Source organism: Triturus cristatus, chromosome 7 (assembly GCF_964204655.1).
Source record: "Triturus cristatus chromosome 7, aTriCri1.1, whole genome shotgun sequence".
NCBI lineage: Eukaryota > Metazoa > Chordata > Amphibia > Caudata > Salamandridae > Triturus > Triturus cristatus.
In genome coordinates this window covers 1,260,877,824-1,260,896,831 of record NC_140590.1, presented here as the reverse complement: position 1 = coordinate 1,260,896,831, position 19,008 = coordinate 1,260,877,824, and the positions used below count along the sequence as shown (strand labels likewise).

The 19,008-nt window shown below is 47.6% G+C and overlaps 1 protein-coding gene across 1 annotated transcript in view; it reads left to right on the top strand.

Moving 5' to 3' along the window:
• The window catches only part of LOC146811775 (uncharacterized), a 227,916-nt gene that overhangs the window by 43,598 nt on the left and 165,310 nt on the right, over nucleotides 1-19,008 (top strand). Inside the window, exon 2 of the mRNA XM_085614535.1 lies at nucleotides 10,182-10,271. The gene's annotated coding sequence lies outside the window, so the exon portion shown is untranslated. The remainder of the gene's footprint in view (nucleotides 1-10,181; nucleotides 10,272-19,008) is intronic.

The window sequence follows — 19,008 nt, the reverse complement described above, 5'->3', positions numbered from 1 at the left end:
CTCCCACCTCATGGCCTACACTAGCGCTCACTCCTGGCCCATTGATAACATGACCTCTGTACCTTGCCTGAAACTCCTTTCCCTCAATGTGAAGGGGCTTAACGCCCCCAACAAGCGTCGCCAGATATGGCGCCATCTCCTATTGCAAAGCCCGGACATCATCTTCTTGCAAGAAACCCACCTTTTAAGCGATGACATCTCCCGTATGGCCCACCCTTGATGCCCCCTTCAATTCTGGGCCTCTGCCACCACCAAGTCAGCCGGAGTAGCAATCCTCTGTCGGGCGGGTATCCATCAGGGGGACTCCAAAACGGTTCATAGTAAAGATGGTAGAGTTCTCAAAGTGATGGTCAAGATTGGACACTGCATCCTCACGTTATGTTACACCTATGCACCAAACCAGGCTCAGGATTCATTCCTGCGAGGGCTGTTGCGAGAACACATAACACACGACGACCCTGGTCTCATTTTTGGGGGCGACTTCAATTTGGCATGGGAAGTGAAGCTTGATCATAGTGAGGGCTCCTTTCTTGGGACGGGAGCCATGTCAGCGGCCTTAAAGAAACAACTAACTGCGCTAGGCCTTATAGATATCTGGCGATACCATTCCCCGGACATACGCGATTACTCCTATTACTCTCATGTTCACCGTTCTTACTCGCGTATAGATCTCGTCATCTCACATTCCCTTGTTAAAGACACCTTGTCGGCGTCTATGTCTGCTATCTCAATCTCTGATCATGCTCATGATCGCTTCTCTCATCCCAAACGCCCTCCACAGTGGCGGTTATCCCTTCATGATCTTAGAGACCCCGTAGACGCAACGGAAATTCGAGAGGCTATCACATCCTATTTTAAGACCAATGACCTCCCGAAGACCCCTCTCCCTGTGATCTGGGATGCATTCAAAGCCACGATTCGCGGCACCCTCACGTCCATCACTAAAGCCAGAGCACGGGAGGCTTGCCTGTTTGAGGACAAACTCTCGCGACATTAAGGCGCTCAAGAGATGAGACCAGGAGCATCCCTTGGCAATACACAAGAGGTGCTTAGCCACACTCCGAGGCCAGCTCCGGGCACACAGAACTAACAAGGCTGAATACGCTCTCTTAACTCTGCGACAGCGGTATTATGATGGGAGGGACAAGGTGGGCACAGTGCTGGCGCGCCACCTTCGAACGCGGGTAGCCAAGGCACATATTGCCAAAATTAAATTGGAAGACAGCACTTGGGCCACTACTGAGGCTGCTAAGCTTCAAGCATTCCAGAATTATTACTCGTCTCTCTATACCAGGGAGTCGTCTGACCCAGACCAGGTCTGGGCTGCCTTAGAGGCCAGTGAGTGGTCCCCGATTAGCGAGTATCACTCCCAACTACTGGAAGAACCTATCACTTCGGAGGAGCTTGCCGGCGCCCTAAAAGATGTCACCCCTTGGCAAAACTCCGGGGCCCAGATGGCTTACCTGTCTCGTTCTATCGCACCTTTTCACCACTACTTCAATCTTACATACTCCGCCTCTTCAACTCTTTTTCGGATAAGGTGGGTCCTTCCACGGACATGGCTATGGCTGAAATTGCCCTATTCCCCAAGCCCGGGAAAGATCCTCCTCATTTCGCCCCATCGCACTTCTAAATACAGATCTTAAAATGTACACTAAAATACAAGCTTAACGCCTCAGCACGCACCTCCCGGGCCTTATAGAACCAGACCAGGTGGGCTTTATTCACCAACGCCAAGGGGCAGACAACGTACGACGCATTGCACACTTAGTGGGGAAGGCCCACCATTAGAAAATACCCGCCTGCTTGTTATCGCTCGATGTTGAGAAAGCATTCGACCGGGTAGACTGGGTATTTCTCTGGGCTGTCCTGCAGAAAATAGGGTTAGGCCCGCAAATGATCACCATTATCATGGCTCCTTATATCTTCCCACTTGCTCGGGTGCGGGTCAACAGCCAACTCACACAACCCATTTCCATCCACAGGGGAACCAGGCAGGGATGTCCCTTATCCCCTCTCCTGTTTGCCCTTGTGGTGGAACCTCTGGCCATCATGATCCATCAAGCCCCGGGGGTCGGGACCACAAAATAGCTTTGTTTGCGGATGACCTCCTCCTCACTCTGTCAAACGTTATGTTATGTTATGTTAGCCGGATTTATATAGCGCACAGCTGCCCCAGCAAAGGGGCGTCGCGGCGCTCCTTGAACAGGAAACCGGCACACAAGCAAACCAATGGACAAGCCATGACAGTGCTAGGCATCCAGGGGAAAAAGGAAGGTTTTAACGGCCTTCCTAAAAATCAGAAGTTCATCAATGGCGCGAATATGGGCAGGGAGTGAATTCCAGAGCTTGGCAGCAAGCACACTGAAAGAGCGGCCACCGACCCTAACCCTCTTAAAACGAGGAACTGTAGCCAGGTGAAGCCCTGACGATCTTAAGGACCGCGATGGTACATGTGGCGAAATAAGATGTTCCAGAATCTGAGGGGAAGAGTGCTTGAGAATTTTAAACGAAAGGCAGAGAGACTTAAACTTAATCCCCTGAGAAACAGGGAGCCAGTGAAGTCCATAGATGGCGGCAGCGTTTTGGACGCGTTGGAGTCTAGAAAGTTCGGCCTGATTAGCTCCGAGCAAAAGAGAACTCGCATAAGCTAACCGAGACAAGATAGTAGCTTGTACAATAAGCTGTCTGGTTGGGGCATCAAAGAATTTGAAAGTTGGTCTAAGCCTACGAAGAATCCCAAAGCACATGGCAGCGATTTTCTTAGTATGAGAGACAAAGCTAAGTTTGGAGTCTAGCCAAATCCCTAGATTTTTCACCTCGGTGATCAATGATCACCCTACAAATGGCTCTGCTTGCCAACAATAAGCACCTCGTTTTTTTTTGCATTCAGTTGCAAGCAATTATCTGTCATCCAACAGGCCACTGACCTGATTCCCTCACGGAACTTGGTGGCCTTTGGCTCAGACGCCCCACTTAGTGCAACCGCCAGCTTCGTGTCGTCAGCATAAGACACCATAGTCAGATTACAGTGCTTGGCGACAGCAGCCAGCGGCTGCACATAGATATTGAAAAGTGTGGGGCTGAGAGCCGACCCCTGTGGAACACCCTGTGTGATAGAATAGGGTTTGGACTGGAAGGGAGGGGTGACAACCCTAAATGTACGGCCAGATAGGAACGATCAAAACCATTCGAGTGCCACGTGATCGACACCAGCCTCACCCAAACGCTGTAGTAAGATTGCGTGTGAGACGGTGTCGAACGCGGCACTGAGATCTAGAAGCACTAAAGCCGCCGTTTGACCAGAGTCCACCAAAGTTCGTAGGTACTCAACCATGGAAAGAAGCGCGGTCTCAGTGCTATGGCCAGATCGAAAACCATTCTGAGAAGGATCTAAGATATTAGCAGAGTGGAGATGGTCACATAGAATGGTATTAACATGGGCCTCGGTCGGTTTTGCCACCCAAGGAAGGAGGGAGATGGGACGATAGTTCTCAAATCTTAAAGGATCCAAAGCAGGTTTTTTTAAAATAGGCATCACCTACGCTTGTTTCCACCTGTCAGGAACAGAGCCTGACATCAGAGATAAATTGACAAGATTGCATAAAGGCGGTAAACAAAGTGTCGCAGATTCTCTGAATTGGGCAGGTCGTAGAGGATCCATATGAGAACCTGATTTAACTTTCGCCACGATTTTATTAAATTCTTCCACAGAAAGCTCAGGAAAAAAGCGCAAAGACATAGTTGTCTTCGGGCCAGAATCCAGCTCCTCCAAAGGTGCAGATGGGCCAGGAAAAGAACGGTAAATGGCCTCCACCTTTTCCACAAAAAAGGCTGCCAGGCCCTCACAATGAGTGGCAGAGCAAATGTCTGTGACTGGAGCTCTACTGGCTGTGAGATCCTTAAGCAACTTAAATATTAATTTAGTAGGATTGGTGCTAATATTAATTTCACGAGAGAAGTAGGCGGCACAGGCTTTACAGACCGCTCTGTGATATGTTTTTATCCCGGCAAGATACAATAGTTTTTTATCAGATAAATATGACTTACGCCAGGCTCTTTCTGCTTGTTTACACAATTTCCTTAAGAGCCGAAGTGAGTCATCATACCAGGGACTGGGTCCAGCGCGACGGCGCTTACTCTCGGTCATTGGGATCAGGCAGTCTAAGGCTCCAGTCAGCCAGCTGCAGAAGAGATCCTTGCCCGTCTCAGCATCGGTAAAGGGGCCCAGAGGATATGAACTAAGAAGCCGATGAAAGTCGGCTAACTTCAGTTTTTTCCACGGGCGTCTGAGGGACACAGGCGTGGCTGCTCTAAAAGGAGAGTCCTCGATCCAAAGGTGCAACTCTATGAGATGATGATCAGTCCAGGCCATAGGCCAGGGGGGCAACACTTTCACCATAGTTAAATTGGTGAAAATAGGGTCTAGAATATGAGTGCAATGTTTAACCAGCTGGGGTAGCTGGAGAACTTCCATATCGGCAAGGATGCTGCTTGCCGCAGGAGAAAGGGAAGCATCAAGGTGAAGGTTTAAATCACCAATAATGCAGCCCTTAAAACTAGAGCGCTGACAACTTCAGGAAGAGCAGATCTAAAAGCAGCATCCGGCCCCAGTGGCCGATAGATTAGTAGTCCAGAGAAGGTAAAATGCGGACTAACAGAGATACGAAAATGGGCACTTTCACAGCCAACTATATCCAAGACCGTCCATAGGCATGAGTAACAGGATTTGACAGCGGCAGCAATACCGCCACCTCGCGAGTTACGGTTATGTGTGTATATCGCATAGTCAGAGGGAAGAGATAAATTGACCGCAGCCAAAGCTTCCTCATGCAGCCATGTCTCCGACATAAAAAGAATGTCAGGACTTTCCTCCATGAGTAGGGTGTGAATATCCAGATGATGTTTGACCAACGATCTCACATTAAGATGACAAACCTTAAACTCATAAGGGGCCTGTAATTTTACTGGCGGTGGAACTAGACAGTCTAAGCACTCAGGAGGGGCTATCCTATGGGCAGGAATAAAAGCGGGAGATGTAAGCCCAAAAGCACACTCCTGGCATTGAAAAGGACCAGAGAGAGGGTGTAGCCGTGCCTGAGTACAGCGCGTAGACTCGCGATAGCTAAGCAGCTCCGTTCGCGAATACATTCGTATTCACTCCTGTCACAGCACCAACGTAAACGAGTTCTGGAGCCCTGATCGAGCCCTGACTCGGCGCGGACGAGCGCAGACGGGCAGGACTCTGGCACGACTCAGGCACAGGTAAGGTGCTCCCTCTGCGCGTCACCGCTGCACGCTTGAGGGACTGGCTTAAATAGGGTGGCAGCGTATAGGCAGCACCGCTAGGACGATAAAGATGGCGCCCAGAAAGCGTCACCACAGCTCCCAGTCCCAATATGGCCGCCAATTCTCCCCGGTAATCAATCCCCTAGGACAGGACCCGCTCTAACAGCGGTGAGACAACAGATTATAGTGCAGGTAAAAGGGCGACCCCCCAACGATAAAAACAGGGGAAAATAAATTAAATAAACGCAAATACAGAACGCGGGAAATTTAAAAATATATTGTGGGCAGAGCGTGCCTTCAACAGCGCTAGACACGCGAGTCCAAATACGCGCTAATGAGCACAGAATACCTTGTCAAGGCTGACCCCCTTGAAGAACCGCCTTAAATAGGGTGGCAGCGCATAGGCAGCACCGCTAGGACGCTAAAGATGGCACCCAGAAAGCGTCACCACAGCTCCCAGTCCCAATATGGCCGCCAATTCTCCCCGGTAATCAATCCCCTAGGACAGGACCCGCTCTAACAGCGGTGAGACAACAGATTATAGTGCAGGTAAAAGGGCGACCCCCCCAACGATAAAAACAGGGGAAAATAAATTAAATAAACGCAAATACAGAATGCGGGAAATTTAAAAATATATTGTGGGCAGAGCGCGCCTTCAACAGCGCTAGACACGCGAGTCCAAATACGCGCTAATGAGCACAGAATACCTTGTCAACCCATGGGCTTCACTACCTGCCTTGCATACGTTGCTCCAATTGTTTGAACGGGTTTCGGGGCTTAAAATTAACTATATGAAGTCATGGGCTCTTAACCTCACGATCCCCGCGGAAGAGGTTTCTGCACTACAATCTCTTGTTCCCTATCAATGGGCATCTCGCTCCATTTGTTATCTGGGGCTCAATCTGACCTCTACCCTCGCCACATGGTCCCAAGCAAATTGGCAGGAGTGCAAAACCGCCGGTATAGCTGACTTAAGAGCGTGGACCCCTATCACTTTCCTGGCTGGGACGCCTGAACACAATCAAAATGTTGATCCTTCCAAAGATACTCTATCTTTTCCAGACGCTACCCACGCCCATTCCGAAGCACCAAATTCAGGGCCTCCAGCAGGAGTTCAATGCGTTTATATGGTGAGGGAAAAAGCTGCGTTTCTCTAACAAAATACTCATGCTTCCGCGAGACAGAGGAGGGTTGGCTTGCCCCAACCTGCTGGAATATTACTGGGCGTCGCACCTCAGTTTCATTTCAGAATGGATGGCGTGGGAGAGCGAAATGGTCTGGTTCCATATGGACCAAGCAGTGACATGTCGCTCCATCTGGGACTTGACATGGCTCTCGCAAGAGGCACGCTCCCATAGTGCTTACCTCGCAGTCCCTACCAAGACTGTTCTTGAGATATGGGATAAAGTAGCAGTGTGCACAGACCTCACATCCTTTCCGTCCCCCCACACTCCCATTGCTCGCAACTCTCACTTCCCACTGGCCCTTCACCCGCCTTACTTCTCGGACTGGACAGAAGGGGGATGCAGGACAATATGGGACCTATTCATAGGGGATACTTTCAAATCCTTTGAGCAATGTAAACAGGACTTCCACTTACCCGAGGGGGCACGGTTTCAGTATATTCAACTCCGACACTGGGTACAGGTATCTTCTCTGACAAGAGCGGCTACTCTGCCCCTCACCTCGTTCGTGCGGTTGGTACGGTCATTCGATAACTCTAGGGGATTAATATCTTGCACATATCACGTTCTCCAACACTCACAGCGAACCGCTCCACACCCCTATCAGCAGTGGTGGCAGTCAGTTTCTGACACTGATATTATGCCCACCCATTGGGTACATTTATGGCATGACATCCCGAAGGTCCTCCGTACCGTTCCCCAACAGGAGTCTGCCTATACAGTCATGACGCAATTGTACTATACCTCCCGCAATTACATAAAATGTTTCCCACCACCTCATCCCTATGTTGGCGTTATACTGGTGCTCCGGGGGACTTCCTCCATATCTGGTGGACGTGCCCACTCTTGACCATCTTTTGGAAGGAAGTTCTCAGTCATAATAGACTGGTATTAGGTTACCCGCTCCTTGAGAATCCGCTTACAATTGTCTTGGGACTCCGGCCGGTGTACCTGCGTGCCATGAGCCGACGCAATCGGCATCTCAGCCTACACATGCTGGGGGCTGCCAAACAAACCATTGCTCTTTATTGGAAAAAAGCAGAGAAGCCACCGATCAACGTATGGTTCACTCACCTGTAGCACACAGTTTCAATGGAATTATTCACAGCGCACCTTCAAACCCAAGACACTAAGTTTACTTAATTGTGGAGCCCACTGGTGGATCACCTATGACGACTGGAACATGCCAGACTTAAACCCCCGAGGTTGAGGGCCCTACGCCTCTTTGAAGTTGCAATATTCCCTCCAGACGCAGGTAGTCTCAGAACGCCCACAGTCAGACCATCCTTAATTGTACACTGGGCTGCCCTAGCCCCCTCAAACCCTGAGATCTCCACCCTCCCTTCGTCATAATTGATGCTGATCCTTGCCCGCATGCCCTTAGAGATCACTAGCAGCTCTAGCCACCATAGTGTTAGCGTTTTTGCAGTCCACAACCTTGGCAGCGCTAGCCTCCCTCACGTCCCCACCCCCCGCCATACTCTCCGCTCTCTCTCCCTCCTTATCTATCCCACTTTTCGCCCCCTTTTTTCTTCTTTGTTTTTTATGATGGATATACTGTTCTCAGTTACAATTGTGATTCTCACTAGCAAACTCGAATACTGTGCCGCTAGGGCTATGCCCTACTGCGCTAGAGTCCAGCCCTGAGCAGTGGTGGTTCGGCGACCGCTCCATTAAACACCGTGATGCAAAGTGGTATATGGAAGACGCCGGACATAGACGCAAAGCCTTGCCTTACACTCTGCACTGGAAGTCACATGCAATGCTCCGGATGCTGACTTTGTCATACTATGCAATAGACAGTAATAGACACCATATATCGGTCAATGACCACTGGCTGAACTGATGTGATATAATGCAGTAAGCGCAGGTAAATAGCAATATTGAGAATTGCATTGTGAGAAATATATTAAATGCTAATAAAAACAAGTTTACAAAAATATATGTTGGTTTCAGCATTCACAAAGGGGAAGGGGTCTTGTTGGGACCCCTTTCCATTTATGAATAGTTACCACCACCCTTGAGGTAAAAAATGAATGTTTTACAACCGTAATTTGGTCGCAAAACATTCATACATACCACTGCAATTTGGTATTTGGAAGGGACGCCCTAAGCACACCCCTTCCAAATTCCAAATCGCTGAACACAAATTGCCATTCGGTATCATCACCAATTGTGCTCTGTAGCCATGAAAAAGCATTTTTGCGCTTGGTAACGTTTGCGACAGCAAAAATGCTTTCGTACATGTGCCCCTAAGTCATTACCTCCTTGTGTACTGTACGGCCGCAGCCACTGCAGGTAAGAGCGGTGGGGCCAGGTGAGGGGGGATTTCGAGAGACGACCACTAGGGAAAATTAATACTGTATAGTTATCTCCTTCCGTAAACACCTCAACCCCAAAAACTTAACAAGACTTGCTCAATGCTACGGGGAAATCTTCAGCTTTTTGTGGCACAAACACCTAGAAATTGCGAATTGTCGTGTTTGTTTGCTACTCCATGCGGAAATGATGTAGTTTGCCACACTCCTACTTAAAATGGCTTACCTATGCAATCTAAATATGTAGCATTGTGAGATGGTGAAAAAAGTGGGCAAGCAGACAGTGCCTTAGATCAGTGTCACACTCAAGGTACACCCTCCAGAACACATCTCTGTATGTATGATCCAGCCACAGAAAAACTCGCTTTGCTCAGACTTTCAGCGGTTTCTCTTTTACATCAGCAACACAATGCTGTTGCTGCAATGCAATAATAATAGTCGATGGATGCTGTCATTTTCGCTCGTTTTGTGTCACATATCAATCTATTGTGTCGAGAGCGCAAGGTCCAATGTGTATTATAAATGTTGCGTCATTGTAATTAATATCTGTCAAATATCACTGAGAGATCCGTAGGAGACTATTAGAAGAGACCTGGGGGCATATGTATCAACATCTCCATTTGCGATTCTCAAATAGCGATATTTTGAGAATCGCTATTTGAGAATTGCAAAACGGGATGTATTTAAAAAATCGCACAAATTTTGCGATTTCTTAAAATTCCTTAATTGCGATTAGCAAATTGCGAAATCGCAATTAAGGAATACCTTCCCATTCATTCCTATGGGCCAGGAGGCCCATAGCAATGAATGGGAAGTCCTTCTCAATTTGCGAATCGCTATTTGCTAATCGCAAATTGAGAATATTTTCTAAGGTGCAAGGGTGTCATGATGACACCCTGATGCACCCCTGAAATCAGCATTTGTGCACATATGGCGCACATACATGCCCTAAGGACATGTATGTGCACCACATGGCACTTTGAAATATGCAAAAAAGTGCATATTTCAAAGAAATCACAATTTACCACCAACTTGAAGTTGGTGGTAATTTGCGATTTCTTGAGGAGAAATCGCACAACTTGGGTGCGTGTTACATTGCATTTAAGAAATCGCAATTTGCGATTTCTTAAATGCTTACGCAAACTTAAGAAATCGCAAATTTAGCGATTCCTTAATATTGCGAGGCTGAAATGCCTCATACATCTCCTTTTGCGATTTTGTATTCGCAAACGCTGTTTTTTTGCGATTCGCAGCGTTTGCGAATACAAAATCGTTTGATACATATGCCCCCTGATTACAGACGTGTGGATAAAAACAAGTCAAACTTTGTATTTCATCATGAATTTTCATGTCAATTAATAATCTTTTTTTTTTTATTTACCTCTTTCAGAATCTGCGCATATTGAACATTTGTCGTCACTTGGTGGTTGCTTTCAGTTGTTCCTGCAAGAGATTATTGGCAGGGGCTCAAGTAAACCAGGTACCCAGGATTCTGTCAAAGTGAAGATGTATTTATTTTGAGAAGTCCACTTGAAGATTCCTGCCCAGACTCAAGCCCAACATGTGACAGCAGAAAACAAACAATGGCACAGCTATAGATCTCGCCTTTCGGATTTTTTGGCTTTTCCAGAGGTCTTTGGTGATGCTGTTGAGTATGGCCTTTAAAAAAAAAAAGAGCAAAAAAAAAGGTCGCAATGGTGTCATAACACATGAATGCCTACAAAATGATGCCGGGAATCATTTGTTTTATATACCAATGCAAAATGGATTAATAAATAAAAAAAGAGTAGTTAGAAGCAATTTGCTGCCTAGTTCTCCTCCGGTCCCCTCTAAAAACAAGCATTTGCAATGCAAAAGGTCTCGCATTTACGAGAATTTGAGCTATTGGCATTGTAAATGACAATGCCTTTTATTTATGTGTTGCTTTTAACACAGATAAATAAAAGGCATTGGAATGTGGCATTTACAATGCCAACAGCTTAAACTCTTCCAAATGCGAGACCTATTGCATTGCAAATGTGTTTGTACGTTCAAAAAAATTAAAGAGCGTAGGAGAGCGCGTGTCGTGCCTGCAACAGCAGACAGGACAAAGCTATTTAAGAAAATAGAGCTCGGAGGTTACAAAATGAGACAAGGCGGTACTAAGGAGGGACAACTAAGCCTATTGATCTATGAACAGCCACTCTTTCTCTCTCTCTCTCTCTCTCTCTCTCTCTCTCCTGTGAGTGGTGTGTGCCTTGGGATCTCTCTCTCTGGCTGTGAGTGGTGTGTGTCTTGGGATCTCTCTTTCTCTCTGCCTGTGAGTGGTGTGTGCCTTGGGATCTCTCTCTCTGCCTGTGAGTGGTGTGTGCCTTGGGATCTCTCTTTCTCTTTTCCTGTGAGTGGTGTGTGTCTTGGGATCTCTCTCTCTTCCTGTGAGTGGTGTGTGCCTCGGGATCTTCCTCTCTGTCTGTGAGTGGTGTGTGCCTTGGGATCTCTCTCTCTCTTCCTGTGAGTGCTGTGTGCCTTGGGATCTCTCTCTCTTCCTGTGAGTGGTGTGTGCCTTGGGATCTCTCTCTCTGCCTGTGAGCAGTGTGTCTTAGGCTCTCTCTCTCTATGCCTGTGAGCGGTGTGTGTCCTGGGGCCTCTCTCTGCCTGTACATTGTGAGAACATCTCTGGTCATTCATGCCGTAACAATCAGCGATGCAGCGGGTGCAGTGGCACCGAGTCCCAGAAGCTAAAGGGCCCATTCAGCCCTTATAATGTCTTTATTTCACCACACAAACAGGGGCCAAAAGTGTATTTTCCTTGCTTGCACAGGGGCTCTTGACCACCTTGGTGCGAGTGGGGGACCTCCCAGTCCGCCCTCCACTGTAGCCGAGGTGCCGGCTTTGAGCTCTTTGCTCGGGAGAGGTCACATCACTAACAATAGCTGGAGTTTTTCCCCTCGTCATCCTCCAGGCCCAGTCCCTCCAACCGCATCGTTTGGGCCTTGAGACCCCCCCCCCTTCAGCACACATACAAATCATGGAGGATATTGATAACCATTCAGTGGGGGCGGTGGCTTTGAAGGGGTGCAGGGTTGCTGTTAAATCCACTGCTGCCGCTTCCTGTGTGCAGGCTGGAGCCCATTGTCTAAAGTAGGCAGCGAATACAGTGCACGTACAGGCTGGGTGCACAGGGTATGGACAGGTAGTGTGCACAGTGCACACACAAGCTGCAGGTCCAGTGTGTGCACATTAGGCACTGAGAATATTGCCCACACAAAGTGTGTAGTATATACGCATCGGTAATAAGTCCAGGGTAGTGCATTCACTAGTCCTTGACTGTACCCGTGCACAAGCGATCCGTGCAGCACACGCACGCGGATCCATCATTCGCTGCAGTTACTTGTGCAGACAAACAGACAGTGACTATTTATATTGCGCCCACAGGCAAGACTGCACAGTTTGCCTTTTTAGGTCTCGCCTGGCGAAAGCAGCGCATGCGCTGCCTCGCCAGGGAGAGGACCTTTTGGAATCAATTCTCCTCAACGCTTGCATGCACGTGCCTTCATGGACAAAGATGGCTGCTCTTGCCATCTGTCCAATGCAGACAGCATGCACGTGTCCCTACGGACTGTGGACAGTCCAACGCCATCTTGTCTAAATAGCGCGTTCACCACGCTGCCGCGCTCACTCCCCTGTCCTTCACCACGCTGCCGCGCTCCCTCCCCCTGCCTCCCCCCACCCACTCCCACCGCGACGACCCCATTTCCACCCCACCACCCCTACCCGCCCGTGACTGTTACTAATTTTGAAATGTCTTCAGAGCAGGAAGCGATCAGGACACCATTTGTGCTTGATCAATTTGCCAGCGTGTCAGCAGAGGATGTCAAGTGGCTACTTGGCAGCCCACACCCCCGCACTTGTGAGCTGGATGCATGTCCTCCTTGCTCGAACGGCGGAGGGGGGAGTGCTAATCCGCCGCTTGCCAGCATCCGAAGAGTTATTGAATGGAGATTCCAGCTTCAGAAGCCTCGAGGTGCAGCTAATCCTGTTGAGGCGACAAAAAGCAAAGCCTCTATGAGTGACACTGCAGGAGGTAGTGTCGCAGAAACCAGCAACTCCGAGGTGGCTTTGGAGTGGAATGGTGAAAACGGGAATGGTGTGGGGACTTTCAGTGCTTTAACTAAAACATTATTTTACCTACGGTGCGCTCCTCGAACACCAAACAAGTCACATTTATAAGTCACATATAATTATTGTCACCCCCACTATGTGGCGCGGTACGGCTGGCTCCGTACCTGCCTTGTTGGAAGTGCTGGCCCTCCCCAGAGCACAGACTTGAAAAGTTCACTCCTCAAATGACCATGACTTCTTTGGAAGATTTTATTGACCAGTTGCTGCCAAGCTGTGCTTGGTCAACCATGTGACACAACGGGGACACAGAGGTTGAGGCCAACAGAGCTGAACCGGGAAGGACCATTTAACAAAAGGGTCCAAGCATGGGAGTGGGGGGGGGGGGGGGCGAGACCAGAGAGACACAATGCAAATGGCTTCGAGTAGGGAACGCCACAGTAGCCCAAGTGATCTGCTTACTTCCACAATGCTACCTGGAGCAGAACTCCGGGCTGGAGCAACTTTAAGTGTGTTTACCAGAGGGCCCCACGTTACCATTCATTTAATAACGCAATGCTCTCTGGGAGATGTAGTCCTGCTTCTCCTCAACAGGACTAAAGTGTTGGATTACAATTATTTAACAAAAGATAAATTGCACCAGGGAGGATGAATATGAACACTTTCCAGTAGTTAAGTGAATACCCACCGGAATGCCGAGCCCTTGACCTCTGTGGTGAGCGGGGACAACAGGTTTGACCTGGGGCACATGTGGCATCTTTAGCAAGAAGGAATGTCATGTTTGGAGACTCTGGTGGTGGCAGGTTGCTGCGGTGCTGATGCCCTGACCCCTTTTGCAGTAGTGTCCATGCTAGGCATGGAGTACATGGCACAGGACAGGCAGACGCTGCCCACCGCATTCAGTGCAGAGCTGCACAGGAGCTGAGCCCAGGTCCCCAAGGCCACAGACCCAAGGGGATCACGAAGGGGTGCCCCCTGGGCACTCCCTGGTGATGCGGAGCCCAGGTGTGTCACCCACGCGCAGCATGCCATATCTGCTGCACCTCCGGACTTTGCCTGGAGACAACCCGGGTACACTCATATAACAGGGGTCGCCAGGGATGAGAGCTGGTGTGCGGCCAGGAAGTCTTTATAGATATATGCCGTTTACTACCAAACTGGTCTATAACCCGTTTCCAAGCCCCCCAGGTTTGGCCGATGAAGCAACTTTGGCACAGAGCATCAGGGGTATCACGCACTATTTGACCTCTGACATCACACTGTTGAGACCCTTACCCCATCCTCACCCACTCAGACTCCTATTGGTTGATGAGGGTTTACTGCAAAAACAAGCAAGATATGCACAGCAACACGTGCCCTTCTTTTCTGCACCACCACAATAACTGCGCAACTTTTACAATAGCGGTTGTGTTTTTGTTTATAATTACAGGCCGTAAAGCACAGTGAGGCCAGAAAGGTTTTAAACGATGCTATATGAAATCATATGATTGCATTAGCAATGCGTATGAGTCCAGATATGACATGTAAGTATGCATATACAAATAAACAAAACCTGAACAGCGTGTGCGCATAAAATTGCAAATTAAACACTCTTTTCATCTCTGGAGATAATCGAGCGCGAAACATGGGAAAAAAACGTAAAATGGTAACTTCTTTGCAGTTTCCATTTGCACCATGCCTGTAGGTGTGCAAAATACGATCGTAATTAGAGATTCTACAGTCCTCGTGAAGCAGACGGCATTAGCCCCACCACAATCGCATTAGAAACTTTATTTGCAGCAAAACTAAAATGAGGAGATGGACTCAGCAAGCAATAATAAACATACGACGACCACGCCCTGAAATCAAAGCCCCTTCTTCAAGCAACAATAATGCGGACATCACATTTAGGATGCGTTCTAAATATTCGATCTAGCGCAGATCTGGCCTCAAGGAGCAGCTGCGCACTTTACAGATATAAATGTTAATTGTAGCAGGAACATCTCAACATAGAACTGATTTATTTTTCAACTGAGTTTTACATAGCACCAGTTGCGTTACGTGAGGGCATGGGGATTTTAAGTGATTCGCCCAGAGTCAAAGGATGTTCAGCATCGGTTCGAGGCAGCGCATGCGCACCATCTAGAGTCGAGACCTAAAAAGGAGTTAACAATAACACAAATTATTATTTTTTTTTTTTTACGGAAATTATCATGGGAAATTCGTAATTGTTTTCCAGTCAGGAGACCCAATTATTACACCCAAGCCTCAAACAATGCTGACACAGAGCTTGTTGAGTGGGGATGAGCTAATGCTAGAATTTAGTAACATGCATTTTATCAAAATCGATGCGCTAGAACTGCTGCGTTTCCCTCCTCCTACATGATGTGCTGCCTCAGTCTACGTTTCTGTATTTGGATTCTGGGACTTGTACATATCCCAAAATACAAAGAATACACTTGGACTGGGTTAACATTTTACAGGGGTGATGCGTTGCGTTAAATATCACCACATACACCGTTAATAAACAGCCGAGAAATATATTATCACGGAAAATAAATGGAAGTGTCTTGTGATGTGGTAAACATATAAGTCCCGTCGAGTAGTCCCGAGAAGGGGACGTTTATTACCCATATTCTGTTTATTCCGGCCTGTACAATGCAACCAAACTTTTGGGAATGGAGGTATCCTAAAACCAGTTGAAATATATCTTGTCTATATTTAGATGATGATGCGTACCCTTGGTTTTGCCAATAAATTAAAACAGGAATTAAAAATTCAATAGGTCTCGCCTTTTATTAAGTTAAAGCCATTTGCTTTGCTATACAATACCATTAGCAAAGCAAATGCCTTTAACTTAACGAAAGGCGAGACCTGTTGCATTTTCAATGCTTGATGTATTTAGTGTGCAGTGCACACACTGCATTCAGTATGTGGATACAAAACACACAAAGATGGAACTTAACCCTCTCACCACACACAGTTAAATCCTTTCAGTACAAATAACCAGTGAATGCATACTGCGCACACAAAGGCTGTGAGCAGGCCCATTGAACTGCATGCTGGTGCGTGTTTGTGCAGTGCACATACACATTCTGCCAATGACGGCAGAGGAAAAACGGGCAAGGGGTGGACTATTAGCACAGCACTTAGTTTCCTCTTTGAGCATCGCACACGCACATCCAGGAAGTGAATACAGCGCACATGCAGTGAGTGCATACACCGCACATCCAGTAAGTGCACGCGGAGCACACATGGACATTCAGCGAACCATTTGCATCAATTGCATGTGTTGCTTAATTGTTCAGTGCACACGCATATCCAGTGAGGCACAGATCTAGTGAGTGAATGAATGCACTCAGGGCGCATTCGGTGAGTGAATTCAGCGCATTCAGTGAGGCATGTAGCGCACACCCAGTGTGTGCATCCGGAGACACACAGACACGTAACGAGCAGTTTGCACTAACTGCACCGACTGCCTGTTTGTTCAGGGCACACGTGCATATAGTGAATGCATACAGCCTATGAGCAGCCAGGGAGTGGACCATTTGGTTGGATTTCTTGCCCCTAGTCGGGTTTTTTAGCTGGTATTTTTTGTACGAAATATAATTACGAAATGTGCTTGAATTATGACTTCTTTTTTTACGACAACTTAATTGAAAATCCGTGAAGGGGGACGGGGTGATACAGACAGGGGAGAAAAGTGAATTGGTTATGCGTTTCCTTTACTGAAATGTCCAGACTGTCGTTAAAATCTCTCTGCAGGCGGCGTGCATCTCAAACTGTTGACTAATTCCGATCCGTGTCCTCTCTTTTCTAGATGACTTTTTAGGACAAGCATTGACCTCTTGTCTTTATGGGGCCATGTGTTTCTAATTAGAAACACATGGCCCCATAAAGATAAGAAAGTGCTTTGCGACAGACGCAAAGCATGCAAGCCAGTCCGGGTGGGCCGGCACAAAAAGTGAAAGGGAGGCAAGCCAAACACCTAATTCCCAATGGCAGGCCACCGTTTAACATAAACGGTGACGCCAGCCAATGGAAATAAGGGGCGGGGCTTCAAGCCCTTTTCTCAAACTCCTCATTTACAATAAATCTCGCCGATCAAGCTGCGCATGTGCGCAGCATCGCTAGGCGAGACCTAAAAAGGTGTGCATCTGGGGGCAATGGAGGTGCGGGTTGGGGGAGCAACAGAATGTGGTCAGAGGAGGGGAAAAGCATCAAATTAGTGGGAGCAACACAGGGTCAGGGGCACATCTACGAAAAAGCAACACAGAAAATGGTGAAAGGCAGAGAGTCTTTGGGGAGCAGCATACAACAGAGCTTGCAACACGAGTGAGGCAGCAACACAGGGGAGAGACACACAAAGAGAGAGGTACAAAACGCATGCATGCTCATGAAGTGCTTAAGAAAAAGAAATACCTTCCCTAAGAGTAAACAGTGGATGGACAAATGCCAGGCAGTTAGATAGATGGTAAAGAGGCTTTGCTCCAGGGGAGGGACAAACACATGATAGACAAGCTGGAAGAAAGAAGGACAAGGAAGGAGGTGCTATAGAAATGTTTAGGTGAAGTTGGGCACTGGTGTCATGTCTCTGGCCAGGATCAAGCTGATTAGGCATGTTACCTGGCCCTCACCAATGCCTCCAACCAGTACCCACACAAACACATATATAGTAGTAGTAATAATGTATTGTTTTTGGTTTTTATAAAAACTATATACAGCAAAAAGACTAAATAGACATATGTTATCAATCCATCCTACCTCAGAAATACCTAAAATATAATAAAAAATAAAAATATTTCAAAACATAACTATTGAAAACAAAATCTAAAACCATGATACAAAATGAGAGCCACTTAGTGACTGACAACCCCCCCACATTTTGCCTTATTTAAAAATCTAGTGATCAACCCAACATGTTACGGGTGGAGCCTTTAAACCAAAAAAGGGTTTACGCATGTATAGTCCTGATACCTTCTGATTTCCACACTGGCCGTAGGTAAATTTTTCAAAGATCATATAATGTTGGACGTATACAAAGTAAAAGCTCCAGAGTTTCTTCAGCCTCATTACACAGTCTACATACACTTGATGAGCCACTCGTGCTATTCCAAACCCAATCAAATTGGTTCAAAGGTAAATACAAAAACCTAAGGCGGAGAAATGCCTTTTTTGTTGCAGGGTTCATAATAAAATCACATAAGTCTTTGACTGCATTTTGAATGTTTCCAAGGCATATTTGGAATTAATGTATCTGGCGACCTTTGCTAAGTCAGCCATATAACATGGTGTTTATAAACAGAAGGAGGTTGGGAGCACACTGCCTCACATCCCAGCACTCAATTTGCCCCAATGCATCATGGTAAATGCAGTGCATGATAACACTTACTTCAGTAGTATTCTTTAATGTTTTACCCTTGTTGTATTGTATTGTATTGTATTGTGGGCTTATATAGCGCTAGAATCGACTCCCGGAGGAGTATCTCTGCGCTTCGACCGCTGGGGAACCCGTCCTGGCTTTCCCTGAGAGATGGCCCCTGACGGGAATCTCCAAGGTGAGACCAGGCATCCCTGGCGGTCTGGGGGGGCCATTGTGAAGATGAGGCAAGCTAATGCCCAAAGTTGCCGAGTGCGATCCCTGATTAGTGTAGGCACCGAGGCGAGAATTATCGAGTCCGCTGACCCTGATCCAAGACCCTGCCGCGTCGGGAATTGAACCCTGGTCCCGGGCCGTCCTCTGCCTTCGGGTCTGCCGCCTCTAACCAGTGAGCCACACTACTTCACCACTTCACCACTTTGTTGGTGCAGCTTGTGCTGTGTAACTCTAGACACGTGTTTCTGGGTTCTTTCCTTCATAAAAACGAGAGCATCAAGATGTGTTGGTGGTGATGGAAATGCTTTCCAAAGACTTCTCAGGTCTCTGTACCACTCACTGGGTGCAGGTGCATGAACACAAGCTTGTAGGTAAAGAGAGCCTTTTCAAACAGAAGGAGGGTGGGAGCACACTGCCTCCCATACAAGCACTCAATTTTCTCCAATGCATCATGGTAAATGCAGTGCATGATAACACTTACTTCAGTACTAGTCTTTCATTTTTTACCCTGGTTTGTGCATCCTGTGCTGTGTAACACTAGACA